Below are 14,628 nucleotides of genomic sequence, written 5' to 3' on the forward strand. Positions count from 1 at the left end.
GGCCAGGTGATGCAGCATTGGGGTGACAAACACAAAGCTATCCAGAAGATTCATGGACTCATCTCTTCCTGTGCATCTTGAGGATGAATTTCACTCCATGTCCTTTAGAAAATAGTGTTCTACCTCAGCCACCCAGGAGAAGCAATTTTGGCACAGTTCAGAGATGCTAAAGCAACTTGGGAAAAGAATATCACCTTCAGTAAAGTAATCAAATTCAGCAGATTACCTGGGATTTATTTTTTTTTCCTGCTGAAATCTCCTCTGCTTGTCACTTGGATACTGTACAGTATCCAGGAGAAGAAAAAAACTCTCCACTGAAGAGATCTCTGGAATATAACAGGAGATAAGATAATTCACTGAGGGCAGTCATGGACAGAAGTTACAATGCAGTACTCTGTTTTACTGGTATTCAACTTCCTGTAATGTGTGTAGGCCAGGCCCTGGTGACTGTAGGGACATCCTCTGCTACACCAAACTGGGAATTGTTTGAGTCAGCAGCATTGATTTTGCTTTATGTAAACACAATAATATCACCTAATACGTCATGAGGGAGAGGATGATTGATTGATGGCAGTGTTGCAACAGGAATATTTTGGTGCCACCAACCAGAGAGGAGAGCCAGACTGCTGCTGCCTCTGGACAGATGTGTCAGAAGTGCCCTTTGCTTTCCCAGCATATCTGCCCAAGAGAGAACCATCACACTGTAGGCCAGCTAATCTCACTCTCTCTCAAGGCTTTGTCTTAAAAACAAGTATTAATCACATGAGAGGTTTGCATACTTGGGTTGGAAAAAGGGCATAATTCAGGACTTTCTAAATCATGCAGTATCTGTTTCAAACTACAAAGCATTTGAAAGATCAGTAGTCAGGTATTTATGAAATGATTTATTGGGTCAGTGACCATTTAGATACTCCATATCAATGGATTATTCTTCTCTGTCACAGGAAGATTTGTTTTTACACATGGCCAAAACCTGAAGTCATAATTAATTTTATTACTTAGTCTAAATTCTTATTAAAAGCTTAAGCATTTGGCTTAAGGCTCAGTATTTCAAAGGAGAATGTATTTAGACTAGAAAACAGAAGGAAGGTATTTGTAAACATCCGGACGTCTCTTTAAATTCATTCAACTAACACATTAAATATTTTGCAATGCAAGCAGAGAGAGTTAATTCAGACGTAATTCCCACCCTTCTTCCCTGCCAAGAGATGGATCTGTTTACTCCTTGTGGAAATAACTTTGTTTATGCTCTCCCAAGATAGCCTTAGCCTCTCCCCTCATACCGCCTTCATCAGATGTGAGCCCTGCTAGCCTGCTTTACAGACCTGTGTGATGCTTATCACCTTGGCACCCAAAGGATCTCAAATAGCCTCTAAGTAGAAACAACTCCTGCCACAGAGGCTCTCAAGTGTGCTGTCAGAGAACAAGTGATGTGGTCACTGAGGAAGCCTAAAATGAAAATAAACAGCAGACAGATTTCAGGTTGGTCCGAGGGCCCCTAGAGAAGGATTGGAGGAGCACAGTGCACACCTCTCATCAAGCACTGCTGATGTGTACTGGCCATACATATTCTTTCCTAAATCAGTTAGAGAAGTTGTATCTGTATAAATACAAGGTACCAGCAGATTCTGCAGGCATGTTTTCAAGTCTAATTAGATACTTTTAAAATATGCAAGTGGCTTACCTGTAATAGATTATACTTTCATCAGTCAACTAGATTTGATAATTCCTTAGGGCAGGAATTGTCTTTGGCTGTGGTACACATATGGATGACAATTTAAAATTTAGTAATATATGGTAGGAGATCTGGAAATGACTGTAATTTGCTTTGTTTTTCTGAAGTCTTAAAACTTCTGCAGACTGACTACAGAAGCTCTACGTTTGTACAGTGGGGAGCTATTGGATTTGAGAGATCAATTTTCAGTGTTAGAGTTTCCTAATGTAAATTACATCACCTGCCATCCTAAAAACAAATTTTGTCTCTCCATCCGTATATCAAAGCATAAAAAAGACATTTTCCTCTAAATTCTCAAAATTTAATTTATTAACAGGAATAGTTTAGGAAGGAGTGACCTAAGTTTCACTTAGTCTAGTTTCTTGATAGCAAAAACAGAGAATGGTTTTCTTCAGTATCCATACCAGCATGAGGATGAAGCACCTTCACTTGGTGCAGTTTTAATATTTTGAATTCACACCATCCAACATGATCTATTGTCTGATTGCTCAGAATGCTGTTTTATTATTCCACAGTGTTGTATTATTCCTTCCCCCTATTGTAAACATCACTACCTGAAATGACACTCTTGGCTGTTCAACCAGTGATAAATGTATATAAATACTAATTTAACCTCAACTGCAGAGTGAATCTGAGCAGATCTCAAACACTGGTGCACAGAGGAAGATCCATCATTCAAATAAAATGTGTATTTTTTAGGTAACCTCTTACTTAGGACCTTGTAAAAGCCATCAGCTGCATTCAGATGAGTTTTTCCTCTCTCATATTCACCAAACAGTTGTTATGCATATGGACAGTTGATTTGTCCATAATTTATTAACCTGGACAACACTTGCATAATTCAGGTATTCCAAATTAAGTCTTTTCTATGTAATCTGGGAAAAACAGGTAGCAGAGATTGATGGTCTTCAATATACAATTGCCATATGTAATATGTACCACACATGGAACATTTAGTGTCCTTTTACTCCCTCTTGTAAGTAGCAAGGGTGAGTGCTCAGGGCTGTTGAAGTGTCAGATATTTATTTATTTGTTTATTTATTTATTTATAACTGTCTATAATGCATAATTCTCTCTCTTTGTGCATCTATTAGCACAGCCTCCAACTGCTAGTTTTTGGCAAGTGATTGGGCATATTTTCAACATCCAGCTGCATGAAGGGGATTTTCCCACTTGAGCCAAGATGAGCCTTTTGGGAACAGGGCATGTGCCTCTGGGGCTGCCCAATGGCCATGTGGAGATGCCAGGCTGGCAGCTTGGCGTGGAGGGCAGTGCCAACAGCAAGCGGGTGACCTCTGGATGCAGTAAAGGCAGCCAAGATCAGCGCTCTGCCACCTCATTTGGGTCCATGGCAGAGTCACGGGCAGAGATCCTGTAGCTCCCAAGTGTGCTGTGCCTGGCCCTGTGCTGTGTGGTGCCCAAAGACGCAGCCTGTGCAGCACCCCCAGCCCGGCTGGGAGCAAACACGCCCAGTGTGCTCGGTCACTGCCTCTACCAAGGGGCTTTTGCCAGCTTGGAGGAGAGATAAAAAGTGAATTTGGTTTCCAGGGCAGCCTGTAGGTCACCTGTAATAGGTCACCCTTAACAAACAGCGTTGACACAGAGCTGGAACAGGGGCAAGTGAATGAAACTTAGCTCTCTCCTATTTGAGCAATGGAATTTATTCCCAGCTCTGACCTTGTGCAAACTCTGTTACCATATTTATCACATGGAAAGAATGACCACAGCCTTTGCCAGCATCGTGGACAGGAGGTCTCCAGCCAGGTCCTGGGCACTGAGGAGCCAAATGACCCACGGTGGTGCTGGGGGATGGAGGAAGGAGGGATGTCCTCTGCTCTCCCACCTGGATCTGGGGATGCTGAACCCAAATGGCACAGGGGCTGTGCAGAACCTTGGGCATTGCTGCTCCCCAGGGTTTCTCTCCCCTCTCCCTGGCTGTCTCTGGGGGCTGGAGGGCAGTGCCCGGAGCTTTGCCTCCAGAAAGTGGGGAGGAGAGCTGGCCCCAGGGCCTCTCTCTTGCAGTTGAAGGCGGCACTGCACGGTGGCTGCGACCTTCCTTTCACCCTCTCACTTGAACTCAGCAGCTGCATCTCTGAGACACGGGTTTACAACAAGAGATGCTGTGCTTGCTCACCCTGCCAGCGTCGCAGGAGGCCTGAAGGGAGGGGGATTACTGCACGAAAAAAAAATTCTTCCCTTTGAATCCCCTGTGCTGTCAGGGCCTACTTAGCTACTTATACAGAACCTGCCCATCCTGCATTCCCTTCTCTTCTGGGAATGTAGTTTACCAACAGCAGTGACTGACCTCCCTGAGCATACAGGAATCATCCTGCTAAAAAAAGAAAGCAGATCATGTGAACAGAGATAAACTTCCCACAAGGTGTAATTTTTGCCCATTTGTTACTTTTAAATGCAAATCCATCATGGCAAAAAGATAGAGAGAAAGTATAAAAGTGCAGGGGAGAACTCTGTGAGCTCTTGGGACCTGTCTGCTTTGCATTCAGCTGTCCTGAGCCTGGAGAGACATTTGTGCTAAAGGTTATTTGAAAGTAGCGCAAAGGGGAGGCTTATTCTTACTGAGGATTTTTGTTAATCAGCTGTGACACACCTCAAACCATTCACCTCTTGGGGCTTTATTGAAATAATTCTGTGGTTTTCCAAGTCATCCCAATGGAGGAGGGAAACCTGCTTTGGTCCAAGGGTAGGTTCTGGTAGATAGCAGTGAGACTAAAAGCCAAGCCCAGGGTGCAGGCACAGCAGTGCAGCCCCAGGGACACTGCTGGAGACAGGCAGCCTTCTGGGAACACCAGATCAGGACTTGCTGTGGACGAGGGCTGGTGAGAGGGAATCCCTGGCCCAAGCCTGCTTTTTTGGGTGGCTTGTGGGAGCACTGCAACAACATGCAAAGACTGAGGAGGTTTTTTTACTGATTAAATACTTATTCATTTGGACCCTATGACATTTTCTGGAGGCTTCAGCAAACCTGAACCAGTATAATAAAATGTCCACCATAAAGAAATCATCCTGTGAAGCAAACCCCTTTTTATTGCTTTAGGATGTTGATTTAAATATTATCTCACAGCCCTGCTGTAGTGATCCTTTCCTGGGTTTCCCCACCCTCATCCACACTGAGATGCAAGAAAGAAGGAGAGTTCACCATGAAGCCTTTTTTTTTTTTTTTGCTTCCCCAGTTGTGAGCCAGAAAGCCTGTAATTTACATTAGCTCTCTGGATTTGGGGGGCAATGTGCTTTCTCCTCATTCCACTAGTTACCCTGGAGCTGTAAAGTGCATCTCCATAGATGTCCTTCCATGCAATGATTTCAAAGCGCTTTGCAGTGGGAGATGCCAACAGCATCAGATGAAATAGAGAAGAATGGCTCTACAAAGGAGGAGAAACAAAAGAAAAATGTTAAACAACCTGCAGAGAACTTGCTGCTGGCAAGAACAGGATTCAGTTCCAGCCTCTTGTCCTGTGGGCATCCCCAGGGGTACAGCCACCCTGCTGCCCTGGCTCATCAGAGTGTGCCTGGCATGAAGTAGCACACAGAACTTGTGCTGGTGGATTCAATGACTCATCTGCAGCCTTGCTAAGCAAAACCCATTATCTGTGATAATGCAGTTGATAGCTTCCTGCTATACACTATAGATACAGAAATGTAAGAGACTACCAACAAATTGCAGCCGTGGTAGAGCAAATTTTTGTTGTATGTTATGGCTTGGTAAGTGAGGCTTTCCTTTTCTAAGTACCAATGGGTGTTTCAGTCTTGTTTCAAGGTGGGGCTGGGTGCTACTGCAAATTTCACTTCCTTGCCATCTGCTTGCATTGTGATTGTGTCAAAGCTGCCCAGAGAAACTAAAATTGCAGCTGAGATACAGCTGAGCAAGATTAAACTGCTCTTTTTGTTTGCTCTGTTTATCTTTTCCCTTGCCAGTGCACTTCCCCACATTCCTCTGGTGCATTTTAGAACAAATAAGACTTTTGAAATTATTCTTCTAGCACACAGAGAAATCACCTCAGGCAGTCATCAAAAACCCAGGCACAATTTAAGTGAGGCATACTGGCAAGAAAGAACAAAGGTGAAGATTTTTGCCCTGGAAAAGTGTGAAGCTGACCGTTGCAGTCTGCTGCAGAGGAGATTTTGTTTAGAAACACACACAAATATGGTCATGTAAAATATCACAGAAGACGTTCATAATTCTACTGGCAGCACTTTCTTGCTAATGTTGGTTTGAAGCTTAAATTGGACAAGACTAACATGTGATTATTTATCTACTGCTTTTCTGTCTATCTATTGGCTTCATAAAACATTGACTTCATCACTCTTCTTGATATCAATTCCCCTCTCCATAGTGTGGCACTTCCACTTGCCCCATGCCCTGGCCCTTCAAATGACTCATAAGAAGTTCTGTAGGTCTCTCATATTTAAAGATGAATATTGATTGTATAAAAATACATTGGTACTTAAGAGTTGAGCTGGGGAAAATATGCTTCTAAGGTATCATTATTTTGCCATTAATAGGTTGCTGCAGAGACTTATATACACGTTTGATTTAGCACAGCATGACTTCAGTGTGGAAAATGAGCAATGTGCAAGCACATCAGCACGGGGTACCAAGAAAGCAGACAATGTTCGCATCTCTCTGATGATTTGATAAATCGGTAGGTTATGCCTTTAAAATAGCATAGAAGAGTTTCATAGGCTAAAATTTGAAGATGCTATGCTTAGATCCCTAAGTGAGATTTTTCTTCTCATTAACTCAAGCTTCATAGTTTCCTGTGGTGAAAAAGTTTCCAGTCTGATGACGACAATGCCCAGACTGGATGCCAGGCCAGGAAGGCAGGTGACAGCAGTGGGAAACCAGCTACAGTTACACTGGAAGCTGCCACCAGTGGTACCTGGGACACAAAGACCCTATGAGGAAATGATCTCCCTGTGTGCTGGAACCTGCTTGGAAGTAAGTGTAGGGAAAATAAATAGCTTTGGTCATGCCAGGTTTAGTTGGGACTGCTTCCCCTTTCAACAGCTATTCAAATGCCAATCTATTTTTAACTTTCCAAATATTTTTACAGCACAGTTTTGGCATGCATTTTCATACCATAGTTTGGAAGGGCTAAGCTAAGGTTTTGCTTTTACTTTTTAGAATGAAACCAGAGGTATAATGCAGCACCCTCTTCAGCCAAGAGCCTGCCAATGAATGTGATTTACCTTGTAGTGGGATAGAGAGTGAGTATAAATTAGAATCTAACATGTGAAATACCGTGAGCAACACCTTCCCTTAGTGTGGACGAGCAGAGCTGTGATGTCAGTGGAGCATGACTGATTTATATCTGTGGGAGTCTGGCCCTTTGACTGCATAACTCCTATTTGCCGTGGCTGGCAGGTCCCAAAACAGCCTCCTTTTCTGCTTCTGGATGGAGACTTTCCTCTGGCTGCCATGTGGGACTCAGAGGATATGTCTTGTGGAATCAGAGATAGCCGATCAGGGGAACGCTTTCTTCTGACCCTGATCCTAGCAGGTGACCTTGGCATGAAAAATCACCTGTCTCTGCAGGCCAGACCCTCAGTGTGGTTTCCTACATTTAACCCCTGCTCTGCTTAGTGAGTCAAGCTTTAATGTTGAAGTGTTCACTGTGCCAAAGGTCCTTGGAAGACAAGCTCCTGCTTTCAAACATTGCTGCAGAGCCTGCCTGGAAGCTCAGGCAGTGAAGGCTCCTCAAGGATTCAGGCACTCCTGAAAGTGAGTGGGAAGGTGGGAACCAAAAGCTCCGATTTCTGATTTTGTCACATCCTGCCCACATTGCAGTGGCTGATGCTCCCCTACTTTGCTCAATGGTAGAGCTCCCATTTTGCTGTTTTATTTTTATTAGTTCACCAGGGTATAATGTGAAGCAGGCGTGATTTGGGTTGTGAGCTGCCAGCAAGCTGTCAGTCAGCTGCAATGGATGTCCTGTGCCTGGTCTCTGTCAGCTGATCCTGAAGGAGCAATTGAAATACTTTATTGGGGTGGTATCACTGCACCCCGACCCAGACCACAAGACTCTGTTCTGGTGTTGATAAGAATGGTGAACCACAGTGAATTGATGGTAACCCTTTCACCCGGTCAATATGAGATTGAATTAATCTTGCTGTGGGAGTGGGGGCTCACAGCACCCGAGCGTGGCTGAGCAATGGAAAAACTCAGATGTCAGAGAGAGAAGGGGTTTTCCTACCGAGGATAAATCATCAACAGGGTTACAGCCTGTTTGGTAAATAGGCTGAGAAATTGAAGCAAAGCTAAAATACCACTGTACCACTAGAGGTGTTCAGGAAACCACGGTGTGCTACAGCTTTGTGAAATTGAATAGCTGCCCTGTTTCAACCCAGACGTGGTTAATCTTCGGCTGCAGATGAGGCACTTTGTTTATAGCAGGCAAAGGCAGCCTGCAAGGGGCTTCAGTTAGATGCAGAACCCCTATTGTCAACAAGAATAATCCTTGATTACTAAGAGCTGAAGTCCTTGCCAGGAAGAACACGTCTCCAAGTTTACACCCTCACGATCAGAAAGGATAATCTATCAGAAATCCATTTTTTTAAGGAAGAAGAACTGGAAAAGCTGTTTGTGAGCAGCTGAGACTGCATTTTGTTGGTTGCCAGTGCTGAAAGGATGTATTATCACAGTCCTGGGCACTTAATCATTGAGTGGAGTACACAAAAATAGCCAGGAAAGTTGCAGGCTGTGCTGAATGGGTTGAAAGGTTGTGGGAACATGTTCTGGCACACCCTTGTGCTGTGGTGAGATACACGACGAGGGGGCAGGGGAGAGAGCATTTCAGCAGGCTTGAGCAAAGGGGAATATACTCTTGTTTCCATATAAACCCCCTTCTCTCTTTCACTCAGCATAATTTTGCTTCTTGGAGCAGAAATAATTTCCATTAGTCATTCAGGGTAACACGTTTCTAATGCATACAATGTGGAAATGTCTCAGCAGCAAATCTATGGTCCAGTTCAAATGCTGGGAAAAGGCTTTAGTATATTACACAATAAAATATTTGTAAACACAGATGACTTGAGTTTAAGAGGAACTTTGGTCATCTGGAAAATAAACCAACACAAAATTACAACATGGCAATAAATGAGCCAAGTAGGGAACCTGCCTGTGACTCTTAAAAAACCACCACCATTGCAAGAAAAACCCAAGGCCGTTGTTGGAGCAGGTAGGAGAGCAGGTACCCCAAGGAAAATAGGATAAAGAAACATTTGGTTGGCTACCTGTGATATATATTAAGAAACACCCCATAAACCCCAGTCATTGTGCCACACTTAATATCAAGTTAGCTGCCTTGCTGCCAGACCAGCCAAGGCATGAATACTAATGCTGCCCTCAGCTGCCACAGAAATTGTCTCTTTGCATAAGAGTGAAGACCTTTTGTCCTTAACTTGCTTGTGCCAGGACTAAGCCAGGAGCTCCAGCTGCATCTGCAATCAGACAGGCTCTGCTTAACAGCATTGAACTCGCAGCATTGTATTTAAAACTCACTCTTCTCCGCCTCCCAGGGAGAAAATGGAAAGGAAGGCTGCACGCATGCCCTATGGTAAGGGTGGCCCAAGGTGGTGTCCCTGCTGGGTACACAGCAAGCCCATAAAAGCACGGCCAGAACATGCTTTTTGGAGCACTTCAGCTGTGTGAACACCGTAGGGGACGCAGTACGGGCCCTCTGGGGCAGCAGCAGAGACAGAAGCTGGTGGAGGCTGCGATGCAGGGCTGTGCTCGCAGGGGTGGAGGTGCAGGGATGCAGGCACAGCCTCAGAGACCCTCTGCGGCCAGGAGTGTGGCCTCTACAGGAATATCCCTGATTCCATGGGGCTGCATGTGGCAGGAAAACAGAGCAGCACGGCTTTGTACAAATCCATAAGCGAGTGGAATTCTTTCTCACTCGGCAGAGGGGTGAGGAGGGCTCTGCCACCTGGAAGCAGGAGCAGCAGCAGGGGCCCCTTCAGCCCTGGATGGGGAGAAGCACATCGACAGCCAAACCATAGACTGTGTGACTCAAAACCTGAGCCCTTCTCTGTGTCATGCTTTCTAACTGGTATGGCTAGGGTGCTGAGATAAGGACGTTAAGAAATTCATTTTCATGGAGAATTTTTTTCCTGCTGCCTTCATGCTTGGGAATATCCTTGCTTTTATGTTATACTGCCCCACCACTAGTCTCGCATGACTTTCTTGAAGATTCACCTACGTAGTGGAGTTACTGTAGGGCTGTTTGAACAGCTGTTTTTTCAGAATGGCTGTTTCTGAACAACCCAGTGCAAAAAGCCCAGTGCAAGAAACCCAGGCTTATTCTGAAAGAAGAAAACTTTATTCTGATTAATCTCAATACTGTGTAATCTCAAAACTGACTTCGTTTCAGGAGTTGATTGGGTTAAATCAGAACAGGTGGAAGAAGAAAGTCCACAAAGAGAAGGATCAGGAACAGCCTGCAAATTCACACCCTCTCTTAATCAGAAAGAACTGGCAAGAATGGACAACTGTCCCATTGGAAAAAAATAGGAGTCTATAGATGTGAGTCTGATACAAAGGTGCAGCATGGGCCTCCCAAGCCCTACTCTTTCTTCTAAGCATGTAACAACTGGACGAGTATTAGCTTCTCCAGTCACTTGCCTGTCTTATGCAATGAACTTTGTTCTTTCACACTTCTGGTGATTGTTTCCCCCCTAACTTGTGCAAACATCAGCTTTCTCTTTATCACTCTTCCAGTCTTGCTTCTTCAAACAACTGGATGTGTACAAACAGCCAATTCCTTATAAAGTAACACTTCCAATTTTCACATAATTGCCTTGCTGTCAGCTACCTGCAGCAAATCAGTCCATTCAAGCAAACAAGAACTCATTGCAGTTATGTCAGTCACAGGTTGTTTTCAAGAATCCAAGGGATGTCTTGATCTCAGTGTACAAACTGTCACTTCCTCTGTCAGTGAATCCATGAAAATCAGCAGAACAAAAATAACGGTGACACTGAATAATTCAGTAATACACTCTGACAATATCTGCTAAACTCCTGTCAACACAGACTACCTTGCTGTTGCTGGAGCTGGCTTTACAGTCACAGGGACTATCAGTAGTCTGGTTTTTGGATACTTTTTGCAAGAACAGGAATAGGAGAATAAACTGGCATTTTTATCATAATGATGTTACAACTAGAGGGATAAAACCCCAATGAAAACAGGTTTGTCACAGTTATAGGCACGTGAATGTAAGAATGATCAGCTCTCCTAGGTCAGCCTTGTCTTTGCTGCTTGGGTTTGTGCCCATCTCCTCCTCTGCCACACTCACAATACAGTGTGAGAGCACACTTATGAGGCAACTAGGGAGTTACATAATTTATGACCCAAACAAAAAAATCCAGGGATGGCACAGAAGTGGATGGTTGAAGATGCTTTGCCAAAGGATTCAGTCATTCTTCAGACAAGAGAAGTAAACTATAAATCTGAGTGAACTAATGACAGAGAGTGACTTTGGTGTTAATGTAAGTGGAGCTACTACTGTGGCTCCTTAATGCAAAGGAATGAAGCACTTCCTTGGCTGTTTTGGGTTTTGTATGTACAATCTCCTTAGCTCATGAAAGAGGAGAACCAGAGATGGCTGTCTCATGTTTGGGCTTTCTACAAATTGGATAGAAGATCTAATGTAGTACAAATATCTGTAACCCAACTAAAAAGTGAGTAACCTGAGCTAACAGGCAAAAGACAAAGCTAAACAAATGCAATAAGTCAGTCTTTTCACAGTATCTTAACTCCAGAACAATTTATGTACAACTGTAATGGACCTGTAATCATGCAAAGCATTTTAATCAAGACTGAACAACTTCAATAATAAAAACTGTTGTAGATTCAGCAGAGTTAAAAATATTATATTGAAAAATTAAGATGGGGTATTCAGACTTCATTATACATAATGCTTTCTGATCTTTGAGTCTTTGTCTAGCTGCACAAGACTGGAGTAATGTGTCTTCCTGCTGTACTTTTAGTCCCTGGAATTTTTCCATAATGCACCAATTAAGATGGAAAGTTAGTTATTCTGATTAGAAAAATACATAATTAAGACTGAGGCTTAAAAATTTAAAGGTTATCTTCAATTGCAATTTTGCTTTTTCCCTTTTGAGTTCATGCTGTCCTCATATCAACAGTGCATTCGTTGTTCTATAAAACAATTGACATGAAATGTTTGAGTAATTTTAAAAGAAATTACATATGGACTCTTTCATGTTTGCTTTCCCCTCACCCATGCTTTGCATTGTATTTGGCATTTTGTGGAATTCAGATGAAGAGCAGTTCATTATGGGTAAAGCTGCTCTTTGAAGGACAACACACAGATGCTGTATAGTAGCACAATATATTTTATTTATTGTAGTCTGGGCCATACATAAATCAGAGAGGGAAAAATGCAAACCATTGGGTTCTGAGTTCTGTGAAGAGAAACAGTGATAATTTCCACTTGGAAAACTGTTTAGGTCAGCTTCAGGAGGGAAAGAATGGAATTTGATTGTAGCAGACCTGAAGATGAACACCATTTCCCATTTACTGGCAAATAAGTATTGGTGATGAAAAATGTTTAATATTTGACCTTGAGGAGCCTCTTCAGAAGAGTTACATGTAAACCCTAGAATACCCAGCTACCAAATGCTTTTGGCAAATCCCTGGCTGAAAAACATCTATTTCTAAACAAAACTTCTTAGGAAATTATATACCACGTGCAGAGAGCAACTAGAACATTTTTCAATGCCATGATGGTGCATTTTTCTATCACCTCAGTATTCAGTTTACAAAGTGGACACTCAAAGGTAAGTTGGATCATACTGGAGATTTCAGCCATGTTCAGTGGCTGCAGAAATAACCGTGCCAGAGAACGACTCAAACACTCCCTGAGCAACAAGAAGTTGAACTCTACTAGAAACCAACCCTACACATCAAGAGGTTGCTTGACAGCACAGACCCCTTGGTGGCAATGTTGTCCCCACATGCTCACATCTGTCCCCTCCATGGTTTTCGTCTACAACCATCTGCTGAGGCAGGGAACTGAGGCAATTCAATTTTAGGTTTTCTTGGCAGTTAGCTTCCCCAAGAGACTATTAAGTGAGTGATTTTCCCAGCAGAAATGCTTGCCCAGGCTTGCTGACCATGCATCTGTACAGATCCTGGGAGTGCCTGCTCAGTTTTGCCCAGCAGGGTTGGTTAGGCCCAGTTGCTGTCAAGTTGCCCTAAATTGAAACTGGTTGGCTGCTCAGAGCTGAGCAGGAGAGGCACAGCTTCCAACAGAGCAGCAGCAACAACTGTTGGATATACCAGAAACTGCTGTGCTCAGTCCCAAATCCCACTTGGCAGTCAGAGGGTAAACACTGAGGACAGAGGCAAGACATCAGGAATCACTATCATCTGCCTGGAAAAACCTCCAGGATACATAAGGTGGGATTTACATACATATATAGGATTTGGGAATAATACTTTAAAAGGCTTAATTTGATTATAAAACATGAAGGTCACAGTTTCTGTAAATCCTTTAGAAGGAAAGAAAATTCAGAGGCATAGCTTGCTGATAATTTGTATCAGCAATTTTGATTTTATCACAATAAGGTCAATGCAGTTGGATATATCAGTTCATTCTCCTAGACTGTGAACCAGGTTGACACCACCTTCAGATGAAGAAACAAATGCCGGGTGGTCCACAAAACAAGTCGTTCCACTAAACAAGTATCTTCTGAAAGAAGAAAATCTCACATGCCCATGGAAAATTATTCATCCAAATGGTAAGCCATTAGTGTATATCCTCTCTAGGTAGACATTTACAAGATATAGGACATAGTGGTTTGGCTGCAGAACATTTCTGGAGGAGGAAAATACTATGGAAGAGTGGAGAAACACTAAATACTATTGTTGAAGTGTCTGACAACTCTCATGTATTACAATAGGGTTCATATCTCTTTACTTTGCAATGTTTTTTACAAACTGCATGGAGGAATCCTGCATGAAAATCTGGCTGAAGCAAGACAGGTTGTACCCAATAAGGTTGCTATAATAATTTAAATTAAGACAGAATTAAATCCCAAACCTACTTATTTTAGGTTATATTTCTACTACGTCCATCTACTTCAATATCCAGTAGTTTAAAATTAGACTAGCAGATTCTTTTATATTCCTGTTTTGCCTAAGATACTAGATCCATTCAGGTAGTCACTTTTTAAAAATCAATTTTTTTTAAGAAGAACTATAAAAAAATACCTGAAGCATTCATAGGATGATGGCCTGTAATTCAGCAAACAAGAGAAAGCTGTCCTGGCCCCTATTTATATCCAAAAGCTTCTGCTAAAAGATGCAACATGATAGTAACTACTTTTCTTTTTTTTTAAAAAACGCACATTACACATTTCCTTTTGCTTTGTAGCTGTAACAGACCTTTTACAAAAGCCATTTTCTCTCAAGTAATTTATTTCCTTGCAAAATACAATCTACCACATAAAATACAAACCAGCTTGTTCCTTCTAATGCCTTTTAGCTACCATACTTTCCAATGTTACTGTAAAGTAGAGGTTAAAATTTAAGATAGAAAACATAAGTTAGTGGGATCATATCCCCTTTATATACCTCAATTATTTGCAGTGGAAAAACATAATAGGGATTCAAAGGTTTTGACTGATTCTGAAGTTCATGGGAATGATAACACCAGAAAACAGAGTAAATTCTCCAACATAAGATAGGGGTCTTCTACTAGAAGATCCTGGGGAAAGCATGGCTGAGGAATTAGTGTCGTTAGCCAGCAGGACAGTGATCTCATTTCAGTGAGCTTGTTCTAGCAGCACTGGGGACAACTTACAATGGCAAAGCCTTTAATATTAATATGTAAACGCTCTCAAGTGCTTT

This window comes from Anomalospiza imberbis, chromosome 3 (assembly GCF_031753505.1).
Source record: "Anomalospiza imberbis isolate Cuckoo-Finch-1a 21T00152 chromosome 3, ASM3175350v1, whole genome shotgun sequence".
NCBI lineage: Eukaryota > Metazoa > Chordata > Aves > Passeriformes > Viduidae > Anomalospiza > Anomalospiza imberbis.